This window comes from Tenrec ecaudatus, chromosome 2 (genome assembly GCF_050624435.1).
Source record: "Tenrec ecaudatus isolate mTenEca1 chromosome 2, mTenEca1.hap1, whole genome shotgun sequence".
NCBI classification, from domain to species: domain Eukaryota; kingdom Metazoa; phylum Chordata; class Mammalia; order Afrosoricida; family Tenrecidae; genus Tenrec; species Tenrec ecaudatus.
Window position 1 is genome coordinate 118,367,468 of NC_134531.1, and position 25,521 is coordinate 118,392,988.

At 40.3% G+C, this 25,521-nt stretch overlaps 1 protein-coding gene across 1 annotated transcript in view; it reads left to right on the forward strand.

The window, feature by feature from the left end:
- Window positions 1-25,521, forward strand: part of COMMD10 (COMM domain containing 10) — a 202,414-nt gene that overhangs the window by 171,540 nt on the left and 5,353 nt on the right. The gene's annotated exons all lie outside the window — the stretch shown is intronic.

Sequence of the window (25,521 nt, forward strand, 5' to 3'; positions counted from 1 at the left end):
TATGAGCTTTGCTTTCTCTGCTAAGAATTCTCCACAGAGCTTTATTTTTTCTGATATGAAGAGCCAAAAAGTCAATTCTATTCAGTCAGCAATAATTTATTAAGCACCTATGATATTAACGTCCTTCATCTTGAGATCTGGGAGACGTGAAAGGTAGTGATGCTGGTGATGAAGATTACTCTGCATACGTACTGATATCGATTGACACCTCCTGTTTACATGTAGTACCTATGAGATTTATTCTTTTGTCATGGGGATGTTTTTATTATGCCATGTTACTTATGAGGAAACTGAGACACAGATTATTTCATACTTGGTGGACTGGTTTAAAACATTATGCTATGCTAAAAGAAGACAAGCTCATGCCCTCAAGAAATTTCCATCATGCCAAGAAAGCGATGACATAGATTCAGCACGAAATTCAGTGCAGGGTAGGGTGCATCAGATGCTGCACTGCTGGCTCAGACCTGGAAGGCAGTGAGACTTAGTAAGGGAGGTGCGTGCCTGGTTGGACCTATGGGGAGAGCTCACGGAGGAAGGGTGGTAGCTGCTGCCTGAGTGATTTGAAGGCGCCCTGCTGGTGCTTGTCCATAAGCACTGGGCTGCTAACCACCAGGTCCACAGCTCAAACCCCTCAGCTGCTCCAGGGGAGAACGATGAGGCTTTCTGCGCCCGTAAAGATTCACAGCCTGGGCGCTTCTAGATAGGAGTTGCTATCAGTTGGGGTCAACTCAGTGGCCGTGCATTTTGGGGTTTTGGAGAATTGGAATGATTTTGTCATATGTAAACCAAAGGGGGAAGAGTAAACAAAAGCATTGTTTAGGAAAGTGTCGCTGTGTTTGAGAAGAATAATGAGCAGTTTTTAATAGTATTTTTGGAGAGCTAGTGGGAAAGACAGCTGGGCTTGAACTGTAGCAGGTTGAAGTGGTAACCTAAAGCGTTTGGATTTCTTGTTGCCATACCAAAGAAGGTTTCGGTTGATAGAAAAAGAAGTTTGTGATCAGAGATGGATAGAGACCCCAAAACTTAAAATCTGGACACAGCATATTTGGGAATTACATCAAACATTTCAAATACACTTACTCTGTAAGTAAATGAAAAACTACGATAGACATAGTTTAGTATATTCAACAGAAAATTTTTTCTGCTTACCCATAACCTCAGATAGAGTGTGTATACTTTTAATGAAAATGGAAGCTGTATATACTCGTGTATAAGCCGAGTTTTTCAGCACAACAGATGTGCTGAAAAACTGGGATTTGGCTTATATATAGGTCAGTGGTGTAACTCACTGCCCCCCCTCTCCCTCCTGAGGTAACAGGATGAGCGCCCGTTATCTCGCGGGTGATTGCCATTTCTCTACTGTTCATTCAAAGCCCGCTGACACTATAGGGCTTTGAATGTTTATTTACTCACACCTAACCAATCAGAGCCGTCCTATGACGTGTATCTTTGAATAAGCCTTTCAAAGACTGTGTGCAAAGGATGTGGCATGAATGGATGTCATCTGGTCTAGCCCGACTAACAAAAGGAGGAAATCTCATGAAGCCTGACATAGAGTTAATAGCAAAGTGGGTTCGAGATGCATGGGAAGACCTTCCAGACGACATGGTGCAACGTGCCTTCCAGAAATGTAGTATTAGTAATGCTATGGGTGGCAGTGAAGACTGTGCTTTGTATGAAAATGACAGCAGTGATGGTGATTATGGCGATCTCAGTGAGGACAGCATCTATGATGACCTCACACCAGCTGAAGCTCTGCACTGGGATATGGATGATGATGAGGAATCCAGTTTTGAAGAATTTTGACTCTTTTAGCTTGGTTGCTGATTGAGCTCAGGAAATAGTACTCTTAAGGTATCATTATCGATACCTTATTGTTTTGTTGAACCTATGTTCCACTTACTATGTTGGTTTACTAATGCTAAATGACTTGTCCTTTTATTTATGTTTTTATTTAAAATAAATATTTAAATACATTACTGATGTCTCAATTTTTAGTAATTTTATTTTCACTTGTTTTGATTATTGAAACTCACCAATAGCTTGTGAATTCTCCACCCTAGGCTTATACTCAAGTTAATCAGTTTTTCTTGTTTCCCAGGTAATAATTAGGTACCTTGGCTTATACTTGAGTCAGCTTATATTCGAGTATATATGGTAATTTTATTATTAGCCATTATAGATACAAAATTTACATTTCAAAAATATTATTACATTTTATTTTTTATCTATTAAGGAATATTTCCATGGAAAGCTGTGATCTAATTAAAAAGCAGTCCATACTAAGGATTAACATTTTTTTATATAAAAGTGTTATAAAATATTGCAGACTTTGATGTTGGCTCATATCTGATTTTAGAAGACATTGTTTTTATAGCCAAACTTATAGGTCTACATTGAGAGAGAAAGCTGTTTTCTAAAGGAACCATTCCTACCCCCTGAGTCCATCAAATCAATTCTGACTCATAGCAACACTGTTGGGCTAAGGGGAACTGCCCCAGAGGATTTTCAAGACTGTCAGTCTTCATAGACTGCAGTTTTCTCCCAGAGGCCCTGATGGGTTCAAATCACTGACCTTTCAGTTAGCAATCCAGTGCTTAACCCAGCACACTACCAGGATTCCTATGACACTGTTGAATAGGCCTCTCCAGCCAATATTTTAAGTAAAATATGAAAGAGAGTTACATTCACAAAAGTTCGTTTTTTGCTGTCGTGTTACATGTTGTGTTACCTTATCTCAACTACTGAAATAGAATTTTTGGAAACATTGAATTTCTAGATGAAAGATTTTTAGTATGTTTGCTAGGAGAAAGCTGATACAAAATTGGAGTAATCTTGGGTTACCCACCAAATTGGTGATTTCCTGACCCAGTTCATCAGCCAAGTTCTCCTGCAGTCCTCGTGCACTCTGATTTCTCTTATGACATTCGCATTGTACTTCATGAATTATATTGGCTTTTAGATTTAAGTAACTAAAATTAATAATCTTATTAATTTCAAGTTAGAAAAATATTGAATTTGTGTGAGTCATATTGTTATCTGGTGTCTTTCTTAATAATAATTCATGTTACCTTTGGAATTTTTTAATATATTAAAAATTACACTAACATTTTATAATTAACCCTTTTATCTCTTCTTAAAAATACTATTCAAATGTTACATTGATCCTTTTCAGATATTTTAGGAAAGAGTCATCTAGGACAAGGACTTTTTTGGTTTTAATAAAGAGTTTATTGAAAGCTTTGACTTATAAGGAAAAGGATAAACGTCTGGCTGTTGTTGCTCTGGGCAAGACGGTGAGCACTTTTACTAGAAGGGCGGTCTAATGAAGGTGACCTTAGAGCAAACTAAACAGCATTGTGTTTCAAATTATGCAAAGAATGAAGTGCTCAGCAGAGAAGGAATTTAAACAAAGTCAGTGCTACACTGGTTTAGAATAAGTGCCTGGGTCAGCCGTGAAGAGGGAGAAGAAATGGGGTAGTGGTGCCTCTTTACATAATCCCTTTAGAGTCATTCATTACCAAGTAGAAGTTTGGGTGTATTCCTAGCCCTTTTAACTTGCATTTTGTCTATTTAAAAACCGATTTTAATTTACTTCCACTATAAATGATGTCAATATTCCAATATCTAGAAATGGTATTAATATTCCAAAGCAAGACCCAACTGAGAGCACAGCCAGAAATGTGGTTTGTTACTTCTGGAACACTCGTGTGAAAGGGCATCTTTGAAGAAGGACATCAGATTGCTTGGTTAATCAGAATACTGCTTTCACTTGAGTCTGGCCCAACTTGAAGGAGTCCTTATCTATGTGGAAGAACTCTGATTGTATCATTGTCCTTGGCTTTTCCAAATTTCTGCAAAAAAGATCACTTTTTTTATGTCGAAAAAGCTAACCTTTAACCATAATTTTATCCCACCTAAATAACACTGTTCCATTAAAAGCATTCTGATTTATTAAATCGATTATTTTCCAGTTTCATGACAGAAATGAATAATTTCTTCAAAACGATTTAGATAAGTCCCACCAACCTTTCAATTTTATGTTTGTTAACTTGGGTCTGACTTGAAAGTAAGAATTACTTATAATCACTCCAGGGTTAAACAGATTGAACCTGTTCCCATATTATATTCCAGTCATTTGTGGAATAATCAATACCTTAATTCCCTATTCCATTAATCAATGATTTTGAAGCAGCTCTGTGTGACCTGTAATCAAAGGCTGTTTGTTTTGTAGATACTCTCACCATTCTGTCTCTTTCAAAAAAAGTGTTATTTGAAAGTTTCATTTCTTTCCCAGCACTATAAAAGAATTCTAAAAAGCAATTTCAAACTCACCGTTATTATTGAGAACTTCTTAACAGGATATGTAAATGTTTGCTTTATTAACTTGGCCTAGGTCACAAAACTCATTAATATTAATGACCTAGCTAGAGAGAATTTAGCCTCTCTAATCATAAGCAGATACAAAGCATTAAACTAAATTGTTTAACTTTGTTATGTTATGAGTCATTCCAGGCAAGGACCACATATAAGACGCAGGAGCTGAACAATTCCGTTTGTAATGTTTTTGATCCAAATCCTTGACTTCTTAATTCTCTCTTTGTGTGTGTGTGTGTGTGTGTGTGTGTGTGTGTGTGTTCCTTTTATTTTAACTTTGTGCTGTGGAAGTTTACAGAGCAAATTGGTTTTCCATTCACCAATTCATATCATTTCATTTGGTGCCGTGAACTGCAGCCTTTCTCCCTTCCTCCCATGCTTACTGTGGCCATTGTCCCTTCCTCCCATGCTTACTGTGGCCATTGTCCTGTCCCTTCCACCCATGCTTACCCCCTGCTGTTACTGTTCACCTTGTTGTCCCTTTTAATGTGTGGCTGAAAGTTAGGCTGTGGGGTCTCCTTCTTTTTGTTGGTAGATAATCTAGAGGTTTGAAGCCAACTCCCAATTTTTTAATTGTTTATATATTAATATCTGACTCATCAATGCAAAAGACTTGCAACTAACCATAGTTGCTATTTTAAAACATATTTATTAATAAATTGGAGAGCCAAGGTAAAACTTAGGTTGATTTTACTCCTTTTAAAGTATCACTCTTAAATTTCATTAACTTTCTTTTATAGAAGTGTATATGATATAAATCATACTTAAAGCATTGTTAAATTTGAGCAACTAAGCGATGCGTTCTTCTTTATCCCGTAGACAGGATCTCTTGCAGGTTCTGCAACTGCTATCAGCCTTCTCTGTGGACCAGCAGTGGGTTAGCTAATAGTGAGGAGGCCCTGAAATTTCAGCCATGAATTTAGCAATGACACCAAACTAATTTAGATACAGCTGGTTTAACTTATATTTCATAATCCATACAAACACCAGGTCCTTTTTAGCTGACAATGATAGATATAATGTGGCATATGAGATCACTTTTGGTAAATAAAACTAATATTTTGACAGTTATTGTGAAAAAATATGTGGAGGCCAGATCTGACCTCTCCTGACTCTACAAGGGAGAAGAATCTACCTGCACACTGGCTCAAGAACAATTACCACAAGGCAGAAGTCAGACAAGTCTCCGTCCTCCGTCCTTCTTTAGCTATTCAAAGACCAACCATTCTTCTCGAGACACAGTTTTTCTGTTGAGTGGGATAATTCATTGCAGTGGTCATACAGAACTCACAGACACAACTCCCAACCATGGGGTTCTTGAGGAAAGTTGCGATGACTCAGGATTAGGGAGCAGTAAATCATTGTCATTGGCTCATGGGAGCGCTTCTCCACATTGGCTCATAGGAGCGCTTCTCCACATTGGCTCATAGGAGCGCTTCTCCACATTGGCTCATAGGAGCGCTTCTCCACATTGGCGCATAGGAGCGCTTCTCCACATTGGCTCATAGGAGCGCTTCTCCACATTGGCTCATAGGAGCGCTTCTCCACATTGGCTCATAGGAGCGCTTCTCCACATTGGCTCATAGGAGCGCTTCTCCACATTGGCGCATAGGAGCGCTTCTCCACATTGGCTCATAGGAGCGCTTCTCCACATTGGCTCATAGGAGCGCTTCTCCACATTGGCGCATAGGAGCGCTTCTCCACATTGGCGCATAGGAGCGCTTCTCCACCAGCAGCTGTGCCTTTCTTTGCTTCTCAGCCTCTTGGCCACATGGTCCTTTGGCTTCTACACTGTGAGCCAGAAAGCCCACCTGCCATGCCACCTCACAATTTCAGGGACACAGCCCTGCTGCTCTGTCTCAGCCTGGATCCTTTGCTCGCCCCGTGGTCTATGCTGCGCCCTCTGATACCTCTAGTCTCTGGCTCTGCCGCTGTCAGCTAGGAGTTCAAACACAGGTGCTGGTTCTTCCTTGATGGTCCCAGGATTTCTCTCATCCTGTTTTTGAGATAGCTCTTGGATAGCTAGGCCAATGGCAACTAAAAGTGACCCCGCTATTAGTGTTTCACATGCCCTGTTCCCATGGTCAGGACCGTGGTGGCATAGTGGTTATACATTGGGCTATTAACTAGAAGGTCAGCAGTTCAAAACCAGTAGCTGTGCCAAGGGAAAAACAAAGGGCCTTTTACTCCCTTAAAGTTACTGTCTCTGAAACGCACAAGGACAGCTCTTCCCCGTTGATATGAGTTGGCATCAACTTGATGGCAGTGAGTTTGGTTTTTTGCTTTTATATTTCCGTAATCCCACCCAAGCATTTGGTTTGAGTTACGGCAATGTGGATAGAAGAAACGTACTAAGACATTTCACTTCACTTTTTTCCCTGTAAAGAATGAAATAGTAAAATATATTTTAGGTTTGCGGTCATACATTTCTGTTGTACATAGATAATAAATAACTGATTGAATGTAGCTTTGTTCCAATAAGCCTGCATTGACAAAAGCTGACAGCTGAGCAGATGTGGCTTGCAGACAGTAGTTTTCCAACACCCTGAGGCACAGTGGATTAACCACCGAGCTGCTCACCACAGGGTGAATGATGCGAACCTGGCAGCCACTCCACAGGAGAAAGATGAGGCTGGTTGTCCCTGTGACGATTTCACAGACGTGGACAACCTGTGGAACAGCGCCACTCTATCCTACAGGGTCTCTCGGTGCCTTTAGCTGACTTGTGGCAGTGGGTTTGTTTGAGTTTGATATGCATTTATTTCCTCACCTTATACTACTTCCTGGAACGCTTTGGAGTTGGATTCTCCCTGCCATTCCTCCAAAATTACTTTTTCTAAAATCTGCAGCATTCTCCTTTTCATGGAATCTAAAGTAAGAATTATCCGTCCAGTGGACTACTTAAGAGAATTTAACAGTTTTAGAACTCTTTTCCTCTGAAAACCTTTCCTTTATGGTCCGTTATAATACATTTCTAATTTTTATGTTACCCATCAAAGCCTTTCTCTGTTTTTGTCTTTGGCCTATATTTTAAATATTTGTGTTTATCTTAGGCTGGAGTCTCTAGAGAAACAAAGTCAGTGACACTTATACATGTATGCACAGAGAGGAAATTATTCCAAGAGAATGGTCAAACCCTAGTAGAAGCATGTAAATTCCAAGTCCGAGAAAGTTCCAACTCTGGATCAGATGGTGGCTAGTGGCTTCTCCTGACTCACAGACTTGCAGGGACTGGGTGAGCCCAAAACTGGCCAGAAGGTAACAGGCTAAGGGCTGCAGAGGAAAATGAGGCCAAGGTTGGCAGTTAGGGTGGTACTGCTGATGACTCTTAGGATCAGCAGGCAATATAGCTCAGGTCCGAAGAGCCAGGGGTCAATGAGCCAGATGCAGGATCCAGACCTAACATACAGCAAGCAGGCTTGTCTACAGTGTCCACTTGTACTGAAAGCAGGTGGCACATCGGAAGCTTCCTTCCAATTAGAGCAGGACTGTGTTCTGAGGAAGGGTGTGGTGGTGCACCCTGATCTTCCGACAACTCACTGGCTGCTCATAGCACATCCCATTGTGGAGGTGCTTACACTGTCTTAGATCACATCATGGGGAATGGTATTGCTCAGTGTCATTGGGTTGGTTTCCAGGAGCATTTTGGCTATACTTCTTCCTAGACAGATTTGTGTCCATGATACTTTCAGTGTTCTCCTCCAGCACCATCATTCAAATGCATGGATTCTCCTTCAGTCTTCCTTATTTAGTGTCTAATTTTCATATGCGTATGAGGTGATTGAAAATGCCATGGCTGGAGTCAGACACGCGTTAGTCTTCACAGTCACATGCTTTCCAACCCTTCAAGGAAGCTTTGTGCAGCAGTTTACCCAGTGCGGTGTGTTATTCCATCTCTCGACGGCTGCTTCCATGAGCAGTGAGTGTGTATCGAATCCGTACACTATGCCGTCAAGCACTAAATCAAGCCATTTGGGTGTGTGAGGCAAGGGGTAAGTTTCACAGAAGAGATGGCATCTCAGGAACATCTTAAAGTATACATCTATGACTTACAGAAGGAAATAGAAAAGACTAATTCTCAGTCAATAAAACATATAAAAACATGAATCAGAATTTTCTTAATCACCAAAGGAAATTCAAAGTGCATCAGTAGCATCATGTTAAGCATTTTTTGTGCCATACGTAATTGTTTATTCTGCAATGCAGCTGCACCTTGAAAACATTGTGCTAAGTGAAAGAAGCCAGTCACCAAAGTTCATACATTACATGGTCTTTTAGAGTGAGTAATTTTATCTGTATTAAATGTAAAGAATGCAGATTTACCTGGACAGAAAATAGGCTAGTAGTTACTTAGGGAAGTGTTGGGGAAGCAGTGAGTGTTGGTGAGAGTTAAAAGGTTGGTTTTCTCTTTTTTTGGAGTGATGAAATGTTCTAAAATCAATTTTGGTTACAGTTGTATAACTCTGAATTTTTTAAGAATGAATTGTGGATTTTTAATTTGAGTTGTATACTTTAAATAGTGAATTTTATGAATATGAATTCATAACAGTAAAGATGTTTCTCTCTTCCATCAGTTAATACGGTACAGACTAAACTATTTGCCATACCTCTTTATGTAGAATTCACAATAATGTGTCCCAGACACTACGTAAAACGTAAAATGGAAACCACATTGGGGAGTAGCAGAAACATCAGCTTGATTGAACCATTTAATGTTTAGAATACACATCACTGATGATTTCCAGTAAGTTATTACAACCCATAATCAAGTTATTAGATAGCACACAGCTAATGTGGTTGGGGAAATGATCTCAGTTTTCATCTATCATATTTGAAAGAAAAACCTTTACAAGTTTTTGTCCACTGGGTGGTTACTGCCATGAGTTCAATCCATACCTGAGCAAATTAGTTCTTGGCCCTGCATGTCTTTAGCACTTCGGTCCCAGGTTCTGGGAGAAGAATGGGGGTTTCTGTTTCTGACTCGGTCAGTGAGCATGGACTTTCAGATACTTGTTGTCTGATGAGTACAGTGCCCTTTACAACATGAAGCAAGTGCTGAACTTGCTCCTTTTATTTTCTAGAAACAGGGTTCCCAATTAGCTTATAAGAAGTGTAAATTACAACTAAATTGTGAAATTAACACTCATTTAGATGCGCGCATTGGTCATCTTTTCCTTGAAGACTGACATGACAGCACAAGATAGAAAAAATTAAGCCAGCATATGTTTTTAATTACCTTTTCGTACACTGTGAATTACATTAGCGTGTTTAATTAGCATGTCAACTAGTAGCTCTTGAAAACACACACACATCATCCAGATTTCTTTCTGCAATGACAATAAGGTGATTTTATGAAAAAAGATAACCCAAATTTGGTTATTAAGCTCATAGTCATTAACACTTATTTTGAGAAGTTAAGTAATACAGCTATTACAAATCAGCAATGATAATTCTTTAGTAATCAGAGAACTATTTAATATTTATAACTAGAACCAAGTATTATCTCCATAAAAATATGGCATCACCTGTAACATTTATTTCAGCAAAAACTTCATTTTGTAGCTGACAGCAATCTAAAATAATTTCTCATTACTTTTAAGGAAGATATGTAGCCATATTCAAAACCTCTTATCTTACTGATTATATTCAGCAACTGGAGTTAAATATTTCTGTGCCAAAGCTGAAAATTTTAATGACATATCAGCACACACTTAATACATTACAGTTAATGAATGCTATCGGAAGTGCATTTTAATTGGTTCCCACGTTTGTGGCCTGCTGTCAATTGATGCCAACTCGGCGACCCTACAGACAGCCTAAGGCTGCGCGTGCTCCTGGAAGCCAGCTACACATCTTTCTCCTGCAGCGTTGCTGGCGGGGTTGAACCTACGGCCGCTAGTTAGCCACTGAGAGCTTAACCTCTGCACCGCCCGGGCTCTGGTTCACGCACAATGCTTTGTCTACCCAGGCGCAAGCTCATGTTTTAGGTAAATGAAAATGCCATATGCAAATAATGATTTGAAAGTCCTAACCACCAAAATAATTAATAATTTGGGTCACCAAAACAAAAAAGGAAGACCCTTCACCTGATGAATTGATACATTGCTGCAACAGTGGCTCAAGCATAATTACCACTCAAAGATGGTGCTGATTCATTCTGTTTAATACTGGCTGGCACCTAAGAAGGACATTCCTATACAATATTTACATTGAGTGAAAGTTTCAGACCTAAAGTGGTGTATTGTCATGTCAATAGCCCAAATTATTGTGCTGTCCCCCCCACCCCCCACCCAAAAAAAGCAGATGAATGCTCTGCTGGGTGGAGCTTTTATCATACTAATGTTTCCTATTAGACAAGGATGAAGCAACTCACTCTGAGTTAGTGCGCATAGTGGCATGGCCTGGGAATGTGCTCTGTGGTTACAGTGAAATTTTTTCTGAAAGCAGTTTCACTCGAATCTTGTTTGTTTGTTTTTTTGTGTGTGATGACCAATTTAAGAGAATGGTGTGCAGCGGTAAAATGTTATTTCCTGCTCAGGGAAAATGCCACAGAAGCTGTTGTGATGTGGAACACAGATGATTAGGACAGCGCTATGGGAAACTCAAGTGCATGAGTGGTTTTCTCGTTTCAAAAAGGGTAAACTATCCATTGATGATAAACCTCTTGCTGGACGTCCAGCAACTTCCCGAAGGGATGAAAATGTTGACTCCTGTGCATTTGGAGTCCATTCCAGCAGGCCAGGCTGTTAGTCAAGCCTTCGATTAGAGATTCTGAAAAGATTGCCTAACAGTGAGTGACAAAAAGGCCTGATATGCATCTGCTCACACAGCCCTCTCAGTGCACCAGTTTTGAACAAAACACAGCATGCCTATCTCTTTTTAAAAAATCATTTTATTGGGGCTTGTACAGCTCTTATCACAATATGTATATATATACATTGTGTCAAGCACATATGTTTCCATTGTTATTTTCAAAACATTTTCTTTCTACTTGAGCCCTTGGTATCAGCTCCTCATTTTACCCCGCTCCCCCCATCCTCCCTCCCTCATGAACCCTTAACAATTTATAAATTATCATTTTTTTCATGTCTTACACTGACCAATGTCTCCCTTTACCCACTTTTCTGTTGTCTGTCTCCCTGGGAGGGGGTTATATGTAGATCATTGTGATCTGTTCTCCCCCTCTCCCCCCACCTTCCCCTTACCCTCCTGGTATTGATATTCTTATTATTGGTCCTCAGGGGTTTATCTGTCCTTGATTCCCTGTGTTTCCAGCTCTTAATCTGTACCAGTGTACATGCTCTGGTCTAACCAGATTTGTAAAGTAGACTTGGGGTCATGATAGTGGTGGGAAGGAAGCATTAAAGAACTAGAGGAAAGATGTATGTTTCATCAGTGCTATACTGTACCCTGATTGGCTTGTGTCTTCCTTGTGACCCTTCCTTAAGGGGATGTCCAATTGTCTACGGAAGGGCTTTGGGTCTCCACTCCACACTCCCCCTCATTCACACTGATAAGATTTTTTTTTTTGTTCTGGGTTTGTGATGCCTGATACCCAATCCCATTGACAGCTCACGGCATGCTTTGCTTGCACCTTACCCACCTACCTCTTTCCACACATTTGTTTCCACAAATGATGAAGAACATGAAAGGACAGTGATTTGATGATGTAGATGAGGTGAAGGAAAAACAAAAATCCAGGTTTTTTGGTGCCTCCTCATATGTATAAAATCTAAAATTTCATCATGTTGGGGGTGAGTCCTTCAAGTAAGAGAAGCCATTTCTCAAGCAGACTAAGAAGTCAGTATTTAGGTTTTAATTGCATTTCTCTTTACCCCATTGCATATATTGTGAGTAAACCAGAGTTATGTAAGTTAATAAGAAAGCTTTCAGAACCTCCAAATAGAAAGCTTGATTAATAGTCTGACCCGGTGTAACAAACTCCAAATGCACTGCGAGTCTACATTTTCGTCTGGTCAGGAAGTTGATGGACATCCAGAGTGAAGGTTGTTATCAATCGACATTTCATCATTTTGAAATGAGGAGACTACTCATATACTTGAGTTTTTCACATGGTGTTCTTGTAAGCCATGTTCAACATCACAGCAGATTCTGCAGCAGTTTTCTTGAGCAGGAAACAAAATCTCACAGCTGCACACTGTTCTCTTAAATTGGCCATCACAAAAAAATGTGAGGCTTGAGCAAAACTGCTTTTATGAACAAATTCACTGATCAGAGAGCACGTTCCCTGGCTACTCCACTGTGTGCACTATCTCAGAGTGGGTTGCTTGATCCTTGCCTAGTGGGGAAAATGCATACTACGAAAGCTTTGCACAGTGGAGACTTTTTTTTCATTTTCTTTTGGGGGGTACCCCATGTGTGAAGTGTGTGTGTGTGTGTGTGTGTGTGTGTGTCTTTGAAGACGTATAGCCAGAGTGCCCATTAGAAGTCAGGATGACATACAACTTTAGACATGTTATCAGCGAGACCAGTCCCTGGAAAAGGACATCGTGGTTGGTAAACTAGAAAGTCATAGAAAATGAGCATGAGCCTCAAGGAGATGGGGTAACACCGTAGCTCCCCCAGTGTTTCGTTCTATTGTATGCAGGGTTGCTGAGAGTCCAAATTGACTTGGCAGTACCTAACAACTGATCATTTTCAATCATTCTAATAATCTCCATTTCCCTATAGAAGGGAGTGTGTAAAAAAGAGAAAGGAAGTATTTAACATTTTATATTCCTTTTTTCCTAAAACTAATCTAAATAGAGATGTGTTAAGTATGATGGGGCACCTTATTGTAGCTGCTGGACTATAATAAAGAAAGCAAAAACTAGCATAGCTTCTGCCTTTGAGGAGTTTACTGTCTGTGCTTCAGCTGTACGCAGCATAGTAGTTAAAGGCAAGGATAGTGATGTGCATGGATTCTATAATGACAACGGAACTGAATCTTAACACCAACTGAAATGACTGAGGGTGTGTGTGTGCATGCGCGTGTGTGTGTACACATATGTATGCATGAGATTGAGAGTGCTTCTGTGAGAGCAGAGGAAACCACATGAACAAAGACCCCAGGTACATGAGTACTACTGGAGCATGCAGGGCATCAAGAAAATGCTGCTTAAAGAGACCGTAGAAGGATACATCAGCCGGATCCTGAAAGTTTGGAATGCCCCACGAATGGGCTTGAGAGGTGCTTTTGCTGTTTATGTGCTGCTTACGTTCTTAAATGGATACATATTTTGCCCCACAATTTACTGTTAAAGATTGAATAAAAGGAAAGTTTTCATTTTGTGTACTAAACTTTGAGAGAATGCCTTCAGTGGTTTATATTCCATGTGCTTGTTGGGTTGTAGTTTTATAACTTTTATTTAACTTGGATATAGGCTCAGAGTTTTCAGTTTGTCTGCTGCTCTCCTCAAAAGCCAGGGCCTTCCCTGTAAGTTTTTGGAGCATGCTAGACTGGGCAATATCTTAATGATGTGCTTGTGGAATCACAAGTCCCCCCCATTCAAGGTCAGGTGGTTATTTCTCTTGCCCTGTTTCTGGAAGGTGTGCTATTCATTGGACTAACACTGGTTGCTTGCAATTAGAATTTTAAACTTGGCTATGGTGTTGTTGACGTTTGTAAAATGTTCACAGTAACAGTGCTTTGCTTTTAACTAATATAACAAAGATGGATATCTGGGTGTTCCTTATCTGAATATTTTTGAGCAATTGAAAATGTATACCTTATTATTATTTAAAACTTCATCAGCCATTATTCAAAATATACACCTTTTGAATAACAAAAGCATGGGAGTGATTGTGCAAATTCATGGGGATAACTTTTCCCATAAGTTATGTTTATAGTCGGATGAAAATATTTTGAGTTACCACCATATTGCACAATGAACAGAGTGATTCCCCAATCCTTGTTCTTTATGTGCGATATTGCTCCTTGGGGTACACCGTTTTGTTTCCTCTCCTTCTAAATAAAAAGGCTGAACGAGGTTTTTGCTGACGCTTTATCATGGTAGATGGCGGTTCACTCGATTTGCCAGTTAATTTATTAACTATAGACTAATCTTTCAATGGTTATCATTTAATAAAACTGCCTCGAAGAAAAGTGTAAATTTGCTCTCTCGCTGACCCCTTTAAATAAGAGTTGGTTTTATTCATTTTGTTACCTGGATTGATTCCATGGATCCGAAAAGTAGGATCCTTTCCTCCTTCTCTGCCCCATAGCTATTCTTTCCATTGGGAAAGCTTCGTTGTGAAGAACAATCTGCTACAAAGAGTGGGCTATTTTTTATCCAGAGTATACCCCTCACCATGGCTTATTCATCTTTGTATCATGAGCCCCTAGCATAATGCCTTTTACTCTTTCAGTGCTTTATCAAATTATTGAATATTGTGATAGAAATGACTAAAGCTTGTACATCTGAATATATGGTGGTTTGTTTTCTTTTTACTATGTATAATTGAAATTAAAATTCCATTCCAATGTTTTAAAACAAAATAGTAAAATCGATAATAGGTCATTCTATTTATCACACGAATGGCTTATAAAAAGGAAATGAAAAGATAATGGAATTTGCACATGACCCTCACGTTTGAAGCCCCCTCGAGTATGTACATGGGAAAACTGCTTCAAAGGACCTCTTTAGAGTGTTTGAAGCACCTGCCACACACCGTGGCATTTTCCATCTCCTCATTTTCAGTGAGAACTGGAGAGCCGAGTAAGGAAGGTGGGGGAATTGATGCTTTGAATTGTGGTGTTGGAGAATCACATTGAAAACATCATGGATTGTCAGTAGAACAAGCAAATCTGTCTTGGAAGAAGTACAGCCAGCATGTTGCTAAGAAGCAAGATGGTGAGACTCTGCTTCATGCACTTGGACATGTTATCAGGAGAAGTGCCCCCGCGTTATGGCCGAGAGTCATGAAAGGAAAAGAAGACTGGTGCGGAGATGGGTTGGCACAGTGGCCGCAACAAGCAATGAGTTTACTCGTAAGCAGTGGGTATGAGAGTGGTGTAGGACAGTAGTGTCGTTCTTCTGTACGTGAGATAATTATGACAGAACTGAGTCAAAGGCATCCCACACCACCAACAATAACAATGTAGGTACAGTCAGAGATAACGTAATCTATAACCCAATGCCACTGCATCCATTCTGAGCCATAGCGACCCTGGACAGGGTTTCCAAGGTGTTTTCAATCGATCCAGGAGCAAATAACCCCATCTTTCTCCCGTGGAGCAACTGAGGGTTTGAGCTGCCAACTTGCTCATAAGGAGCCAAACTCTTGCTTACCTGACACCACCACCAGGCCTTCTTATATACAGAAAGTGGTGCCTGTAATCATTCATTAGTTAGTTAATCAATAACTAGTGGATTTTTTAATCCATTCGGCAGGACTTGAAATATTATTTAAATTTTTGCCTCTGTACTTCACTTCCACAACTGAAAAAGAGAAATTCTTTTTCTGATACCTAGAAGAGTATTTTTAGATTTAACTGCGATTCCTTTCTTGTACTGGACTCATAGACCTCCAGATTTTCTAAATGAAAGGATAATTGGATAATTTCTCATTTTAAGCTGCAACTTTCGTTTAAAAGCCAAGCAATGTAAATTTGCTTTGCTTCTCATCCAGTTTACATCTGTATTATTTACAGGATACTCTTGTTTGGATAATTTGTGAAAGAAGTTAATGCATTTTATTCTTGGAAAATGTTTATGTGATCCTAATTCCTAACTAATGGGAAAGCAGAGGATATTTTTAGTGTCAGCTTCCATCACGTCAGACCTTTCAGAAGACCTTACTAAATTCTGTTTCCAGGGGAATTTTACTAATGGGCATGTGCAACATTATCCAGGCAGTGATAGACAGGATTACAAATTCCAAATAAAAGTGAATGAGTGAACAAATAGTTTTTCTTTTCTTTTAAGAAATCGGCAGAATGAAATTTTCTACTTTTGTTTTCACTTTACAGTGTTTTCAGATCCAAGTGCAGAAAGTTTGGTATAATACATGAGCCCAGCCTAAATAATATAAGTCATGGGTTTTCTATGTGGGTCTTGGTTGTCATCTTACATGTACGAGGCGCAGGAGAAAGAGGGTAAGTTTTCCAGTGTGTGTATCTTAACAGTATTAGTGACTTTAATGGGTTTTACTGGAAAATGAAGATTGAAGGAATATTTAATATTTAAGACTAAAATACCCAGTTTAATTGACTACATGTTAACTTACAAATTATTTTGATTCCTGTAATAAATTTCGGCCACACATTTCAAAATACCATACTGAAAACATTTGTGAGCCTGATAATAAGCAATATATATTGAATACCTTACCGTAAATACATAAGTTCCTTAGATCTTAGGCCCAGATTTCCTCTCTTCCTATATTGCATTCTTTTCCTGGGCAATTTCATCCATTTTTAGGGTTTTAAGAATCATTATTATATTAGTGATTCCAAAATGTGTATCTCTTACATGATTACTTTTCTGGCTTTCAAGACTTATTTCATGTAGTTCCACAGACCTATCAACTGTCTGAAGCAAGACTTATGCTTATCTCGTTCTCATTCAAATATTGCTGTCTTTAATCCAGTTGACCATATACAGCTGGTCTTCATAGAAATTTGGAAGTCATTCTTCATGCTGTGTATTCCTTCCCCCTTTCTTCCCCTCCCCCTGTTCAAACCTGTCACCAAGTGCCATCTCTTCTATCTCTGACGTGTGTCTCATTTCCCCCACTGTTTCTGTTGTTTCTACGCCACATTAGAGCAAGCCACTACCTGTCGCTGGCCTGAATAGTGCCCTCGCCACCTAACTGTTTTTTTCACATGCAGTTTTGAATCTCCCAAATAAAAGCTAAAGTGAATTGTTAAATGTTAGAATATAATTGTAACTGTAAATATGTAAATACAATTATATCATTCTAAAACTTAACTCTCCAAAGACTTTCCATTGCTCTTAAAATAAACAGTATCATGATAAAAAGAGAAAATGTTGAAATTGTAATGGATTTCAGTTTGCTCGGAGTCACAGCTAATGCCTGGGGAAGCAGCAGTCAGGAATTCAAGTGATGGTTTGCTTTGGCTAAATCTGCTACAAGAGACTCCTGCAGTGTTCAGAAGCCGCGAGGGGGTCGCTTTGAAGATGAAGGTGTATCTGACCATGCTATGGTGTTTTCAAGCACCTCGTGTACATTCAAGCACCTCGTGTACATGTGAAACTGTATATGCATAAAGAGGACTGGATACGATTTGATTCATTTGAACTATGGTTTTGGTGAATAATGCTGCACTTACACAAGAGCGGACAAATGTATCTTGGAAGAAGTCCAACCAGAGTGCTCCTTAGACGTGAGCCTGTTGAGCTTTTGTCTCCTGTTGCAGTGCATTGAATTGCCTGTGTGATTGTTTTACCCAGAGCCTCTGTTCCGCTCACCAAATGACCTTTGTTCTCCTGATTGGTCAGGGTTGGAGAAAGTGAAGGAAGCAGCTGGCAGGATTATAAGAATCAGCCGTGAAGGAGTAGTAACTGCATGCGATTGCCATTCTACCGGGTATAAAATGAGACATCTCAGAAGCAAGAAAGGGAAATCTCACTGCCAGCAAAAGGGCACAGGAGTGGAGCATGCCGCATGGATCTTGAGATCCCTGCATAGGGAACCTCCTTGATCCTGCATAGGGACAGCTTGACACCAGGGGAGCAGCAGAGGAACAGGAGGAGCAAGAAACCCAGGAACCAGAACATGAGACAGAGTGATGGACTTCTAATCCCACAGAGCAAGTAAAGTGCTGTAGGACAGGAAGCTGGCTTGTGGAATATGTGCCACCATGCACTTAATTGGAGGAGTTGAGTCTGGTATCTAACAGAGCTGGAACTGAGGCCTATGGCAGAGTGGTTTGCCCTTTGGGTATCTGTTGGCAGCCCCCAGAAAGCTTTGTAATACTGTGCACGAAGGACAGAGACCAGCTCAAGAGGCTGACGGCACAAGGGTCTGCCTATGGGCACAGCAGAGTCTACCCTGATTGAACAATTGTATCCCAGGCTTTCCTGATATACCAAGCCACTATTTAGCCCTTTCTTAAATTAATGCACTAGCCACTTAACAGATTTTTTCACATTCAGTTTTGAATCTTTCCCAAATAAAAGCCAAAATGAATTGTTAAATGTGTAAATGTAATTGTAAGCATAATTTTAACTTACTGATTTTAAATGAAGCATTATTCCTTTATTCTCTTTTTTATGACTGTCTTTTGGCCCATGTGCATATTCTGCCTAAGCGCAATTAAAGTGTTCTGGAATTGCCTGTCTTCCCAGTGTTATCCATTGTTTGTTATAATCTATACAGTTAAATGCCTTTACTTGGTCAATAAAACAGAAGATAACTATCTTTCTGGGATTCCCTGATTTGAGCCAAGAACCATCTGAGGTCAATCGTGATGTTCCACATACTCTGGAATCCAACTTGAATTTTTGGCAGTTCCCTATCAATGTACCGCTGCAAGCCTTTAACATTTGTCTTCAGCAAAATGTTACTTACATATAAGTTATTCTTTGGAATCACATCTTCGCAATGGTGACAATTTCCATCTTATCCAGTCTGACTACCAGGTAGCTCTCTTCAACTTTCTTGTCATAAGCTAGAGAGTGACTTTCGTGCTGCCCTAGTTTGTTGAAGCATTTTACTTGTTGATTCTGTCCATTTCTGGCTTGAACGTCTATCAGTTCTCTTTGTTACATTGATTGATTCTGTACTCCATCCATCCTCCTTGATTTTTCCTGCATTTTCCAATGTTTTGCCCAGAGAATCCTTCACTATTGAAACTCAAGGCTAAAGTTTTTCCTTTTCTTTTCTTTCAACTTGAGATATGCTGAACATGGCCTTTTTAAAATCACAATCTATACATACATCAATTGTGTAAAGCACATTTGTACATCCGTTGCCTTAATCATTCTCAAAACATTTGCTTTCCACTTGGGCTCTTGGAATCAGCTCCTCATTTTTCATTTTTTTTCTCTCCCTCACCACTACCCCGTCCCTCATGAACCCTTGAAAATTTATAAATTATTATTTTATCCTATCTGACACTGCCCAACATCTCCCTTCACCCACTTTACTGTTGTCCATCCCCCAGGGAGGAGGTCACATGTAGATCCTTGTCATCGATTCCCCCTTTCCACCCCACTCTCCCTCTACCTTCCAGGCATCGCCACTCTCACTGCTGGTCCTGAAGGGATCATCTGTCCTGGATTCCTCCAGTTCCTATCTGTACCAGTGTACATCCTCTGGTCTTTCTTTTTCAGTTTCTAACTCTGGGTTTTGCATATTAAATTTTAATACGTTGTCTTCTTTAGCTGCCCTTTGTTGTGAGAGCTTCCCCACCCCCCATAAATTCCTGACTTAAAAAAAAATCAAGATACAAAACAAACAAACTCAAATTCAGTATCAGTCGATTCTCCCTCATAGTGATCCTATAGCACAGAGTAGAACTGCTCCCCTAGAGCAAATGGTGAGTGTTTATTGCTGACCTTTCAGTCAGCTGCTGCGTGCTTGGACCGCTATAGTGCCAACGTTCCCATTGTACTGTGTGTGTGCGTCAACCAGAATATATGCATATAGTTAGAAGCATATGCTTCTTTTGGTTCATTTAATGGTTATATTTATGTAGTTTGAGCTAAAGATAGTTTTGATATACCTGAGACATTGTGATAACCCATTACCCTAGTTTTATGCCCATGCTTGAGTCTCTCTGACACCCAAGGGTTCTCCTGTGCATATTGACACATCTAAGCTCTGTCTTCCACAAAGCAGCTTCTGCCCTGGATTATCCATTGGCTTAGGAATGTGCACACTGCTTCTAGTTTCTACTGGAAATGAACCCCGAGCAGAGGCCTAGAATTACCTCTTCAGAAAGGTAATTCCAATGCCCTAGTTGTTTTTTTCTGAAAGATCTTGTATTAGACAGGGTTCTCTAGAGAGACAAACCAGATTGCTAGTAATTTTCTCTTTTTTTTTGCTAGTAATTTTCTATATATATTTATAAAGATAGATATATAACACAAGAAATGAACAGTCAAATTATAAAGCAGTACAAATGGCTCAGTGCAACTCACTCCCCTGAGAGACTTGTGAGAGACACTAGCAGTCCTTTTATTCTTGAGGGCCACCAGTTCCTCCTCTGTAGAGAGAGCTGGGCTATCTATACCCAGGCAGCAAACAGCAAGGCAGGTCACCAACTGTCATTTCCCAGCTCCAGATTTGTACATTCCAATCGTGTGGGCTTAAAGGGACCTCAACTTACAGCAACACAGTCCACAGGCTAGGCATCCCACAGGTAGTGTAGCCTGTAAATTGAGGCACAGAACAAGCAAGGCAGCCGCATACTGGTCAGATGATTAAAGAGCGAGAGACAAGAAAGGCAAGGCTCACCGAGCCATTTATCTCACTGCCCTTCAGTTAATCCCATTTATGTTTATCGGCCAGGCTGGCACAATAAACTATCATAATCCACCCCCTGCCAACCTGGCACCTATACACAATTCTTTAGCCATATATACTTATATAATTTCCAAACATTGAATGAAATCACACTTATACTTATCATCAATCATCTATCATACATATAAATGAAAACACACTGAGTCAAACTGTATCTGATATATCATACCTGAACAAAGGAAAGATATGCAATAATCACATCAAAAGAAAATACATTGACAATTACAAACCTCGCTTTTGCAATTGATCACGTGGTCGTAATTGATAGGCAGGACTACCTTCTACTGCTACCCATTTTGTATTACCTTTGCCCTCAGCAAGCACCTCAGCTGGATGTGGTTTTTGGCCTGGTGGGGTGACTCAGACCTTCATTCCTGAGGGGTCTGGGTTATTATAAGTCCTGTCAGGATTGGGTTGCTGTAACTTAACATTTACTTTACTAACAGGGCATGGTAGCACTGAGTCGGCCTATGGGATTTCCTGATTTCAGACATATTCTTTCTTCTTTACCTCCATTACGTAACACCAGTCCAATTTCTCCTTGGTAATCAGGATCAATCACACCACTTAGTACAGTGATACCCTTCCTGACCTGTTGATCCAAAGGCATGAAAAGCCCAAAGTGACCAGGGGGCATTCTCAGCTTCCAGTTCAGTGGAGAATGTGCTGCATTTTCAGGTGGGAGAGTTTCTTCCTCCGGGACCAGGACCTCCAGGCCTGAGGAACACAGGGTTGCTGGGACAGGAAGCAAAAATGCTGCAAGGGGATCTCTAGGAGTAATAGTGAGTGGTGCCACTCCAGCTTCCACCCCTTGGTTCCTGAACCCGTGAATTCTGGCTATTGGAGACACAGCACCATATATTGGCTGCTGGTTTAGAGCATATACAGCTTCCTGGAGAACATCGCCCCAGCCCCGCAAGTTGTTGCCACCTAGTTTGCGCCGTAATTGTGTCTTTAGGAGCCCATTCCATTGTTCTATCAAGCCGGCAGCTTCAGGATGATGAGGAACATGATATGACCAGTGGATTCCATGGGAATGGGCCCATTGCCGCACTGTATTTGCTGTAAAGTGAGTTCCTTGATCTGAAGCAATGCTATGTGGGATGCCATGCTGGTGGATGAGGCATTCTGTAAATCCATGGATAGTAGTTTTGGCAGAAGCATCACGTGCAGGGAAGGCAAAACCATACCCAGAGTAGGTGTCTATTCCAGTAAGAAAAAAACGCTGTCCCCTCCATGATGGAAGTGGTCCTATATAATCAACCTGCCACCAAGTTGCTGGTTGATCTCCCTGAGGAATGGTCCCATATCTTGGACTTAATGTTGGTTTCTGCTCCTGGCAAATGGGGCACTCAGCAGTGGCAGTGGCCAAGTCAGCCTTGGTGAGTGGAAGTCCATGTTGCTGTGCCCATGCATAACCTCCATCCCTGCCGCCATGTCCACTTTGTTCATGTGCCCATTGGGCGATAACAGGGGTGGCAGAGGAAAGAGGAGGACCTGTCTCCACAGCGCGTGTCATCTTATCCACTTGATTAGTAAAGTCCTCTTCTTCAGAGGTAATCCTTTGGTAAGCGTTCACGTGAGATACAATTTACTTTCTTGGCCCATTCAGCGAGGTCTATCCACATACCTCTTCCACACACCTCCTTGTCACCAATTTTCCAATCATGGTCCTTCCAATTCCCTGACCATCCAGCCAAGCCATTAGCCACAGCCCATGAATCAGTATCACATCTGGCCATTTTTCCTTACATGCAAACTGAACGGCTAGGTGCACTGCTCGAAGTTCTGCCCATTGGGAAGAATTCCCTTCACCACTGTCCTTTAGGGAGATCCCAGAAAGGGGCTGTAGTGCTGCTGCTGTCCACTTACGAGTGGCATCTGCATATCATGCAGAGCCATCCATAAACCAAGCATGGCTTTTTTGGTCTTCACTTAAAGTATGGTAAGGAACTCCCCAGGAGGCCATAGGTGCAGACTGAGAGAAAGAATAAACTATCGCAGATCTTCAGAAGCAAGTGGTAACGTTTAGACTCCCTGTTCCCTTGTATAATTTATTCAAAAGGTGATGTTTGAATTTGTATTAATTTTGACCCAATTCTACACACGATTTAGAGTTAATTTATTAAAACTGATTGGCATTTGACCACAGGCCCAGGGCTTAAAAGAAATTATTAAGGCAAAGCTTCTTTTAAAAATAAATAGTCATGGTAAGAATTCAAATTCTGAAAAGTTTTAAAATAATCTTATACTAAATTCCAGTTTCTCCCTTAAGTTCCTATTTAGGACATTCCCTGTGAAGGGGAAAGTGGGTGAATGGTGACCAAAAACAAATGGGGTAGGTAGCAATAAATTCAAATCATAGACCTAAAAGACCTTTAAAATGTTTGAATTCTTCATTTGCATAAACTAAGAGGGAGGGAGGTCGTGCAATTTTAAGTAGTTTAATTGATCTTTCTTTCTTACCCAGCTATCCTGAAGGAAGGTGCCTCTGTAGTAAGACCTCTTTCTAGAGTCATTACGTTGAAGGGCAAGAAGTTAATTTGCTCTTTTATTGAGATGGCAGCAGATGGCTGAACTGAGGAGATTAGTTACCCGGAGGGGAAAGAAAGTTGCTCAATAGTTAAGAGGCCTGTGATACTTATCTCTTTTCTCTGGCCATCTCAACCACATTATTTGATTTTTAAGCTAGGAATTTGCAAAGGGAGGGAGGGGATTAAATGACTGTCTGAATTATAAAATTGTAATTTAGAGTAGTGAAGCATTACATATGGTTGGATAAGGTTCTTGTTTTACACATTCCAAAAAAAGATTTTTCATAGTCTTAATGTTGTAGTATTCTTATTTCATTGTTATTTTTATTTTTATGAATTAATTTTTAATAATTCTCAAATCCTCCAAATTCCCCCAAAGTGACAATGCTATACAAGTAAGCTGTGAAGCATGAGAGCAGATGCTGGCAGACTGCCTCGTTTGTTTGGGTCTCACACGTTTTCATCTTTGCCAGAGACTGACCAGAGACTGACTCTGTTTCATGTTTCTGCCTTACACAGGTTCCCACTCTCACAGGTTTTACAGTCTTCATGGTATCCTTATTCAAGGCAGGGCACTATAAACTTTGCTCAACCCCCTGCCATCATCAATCCCATCCCCAGTGATCCCTGTCTGGCATTTCTGAGGCTATAAATCTTCACAGGATCAGATAGCACATCTTTCTCCTGTGGAGAGGCTGGTGGGTTTGAATTGCTGACTTTGTAGGTCAGCAGTCTAGCATGTACCTGACAGCGCCCCAGCTACCAATGAAATAATGTCAGCAGTCCTGTGAGGCTGCCTCCCAGGAGGAAGTGAACCAATGATAGTCTACTGGCTAATCAAACTAAATGCAAGTTAAACTCTGGCTATCCAAGTCTCAAAAGTTGTAGATATACCAGGAAGTATGCTAATGTTTCATACATGTTATTTTCATGTGTTTCTTATACTAGTTTATCAGGCCATTTTGGACATGAGATAATCTATAGACATTTGGTAATCTCAGTCTTACAGCTAAGATTTGCATCCAGATCTCTGTCTGACTTCAGCTTCTGTGGTTATAAATCTCGACAATCCACTGTCTGTCTTCTTGCTAACCATGTTTTTCTCGTCTCATGTGTACAAAGTTATTTTAACAGACAAACAACCTTTCATGTACATACACAATACTAATAACTTACTTAGCCGTCTGAGAGTTGTACCAGATTCTCAAGAGAGGCTTCCTTTGTCCTGGTCTCTTCCTATCCAAGACCAGTGCACTCGATAAAACATGTCACCGTAAGGTATTAGTGCTTCCAGCTGTTACCTACTGTATCTCTGTTTCTCCTTCGTAAGAGAACTAGATTAGGGGAGAGAATAGAACTAGAGGAGAAATAAATGAAATAAGGAACGTAATAGGCTTCAATATACACTGCCCCCTGGATAAACATGGATTTTCAAACCCTCAGGGTACACTCTTTATACAGACATTTGTTGGAATCGACATTTGTTTTGTTTTTAAGAATTAATTTTCCTGAATTCTTAACGTCTCAAGTAACTGTATAACCTCACTCGATGGGATTAGACAACAGAATTGTATGTGAATGGATGTAATGGATCCTGTAAGATATGGACACACACACACACACACACACACACATAATGGGGAAATAATAAAGGTTCCTGGGAGTAGGAGGGGGAGGGGACAAAGGGGAACTGATATCAAGGAGTTCAAGAAGAAAGAAAATACATTGAAACTGAGTGTGGTAGCAATTGTACAATACTGCTTGATGTGATTGAACTAAGGATTTTTATGAGATCTGTAAGAGCTCCCAATAAAATGATTGGGAAACAATTTAAGGAAAATTGTTATTTAAGTAAGACTGTGCGGCCTGTTCTCTGTGTTCTCAAGCCATTGTGGGCACAGACTTTTGGGCATATTTTACCCCAGGTATCAGTATTTTTCCTTCTTACACTAAGTATCCTACTAAAGCATGACACTAAATTACATACACACATGTGTAATCTCTGTCACGGGGCGGGGCAGGGGGCACGGGGGACAGCACAGATCGTACATTTACCCTAAGTAAAGTAGCTTTTGTCCTGGTGGTACAAGTTAAATGCTCAGCTCCTAACCTA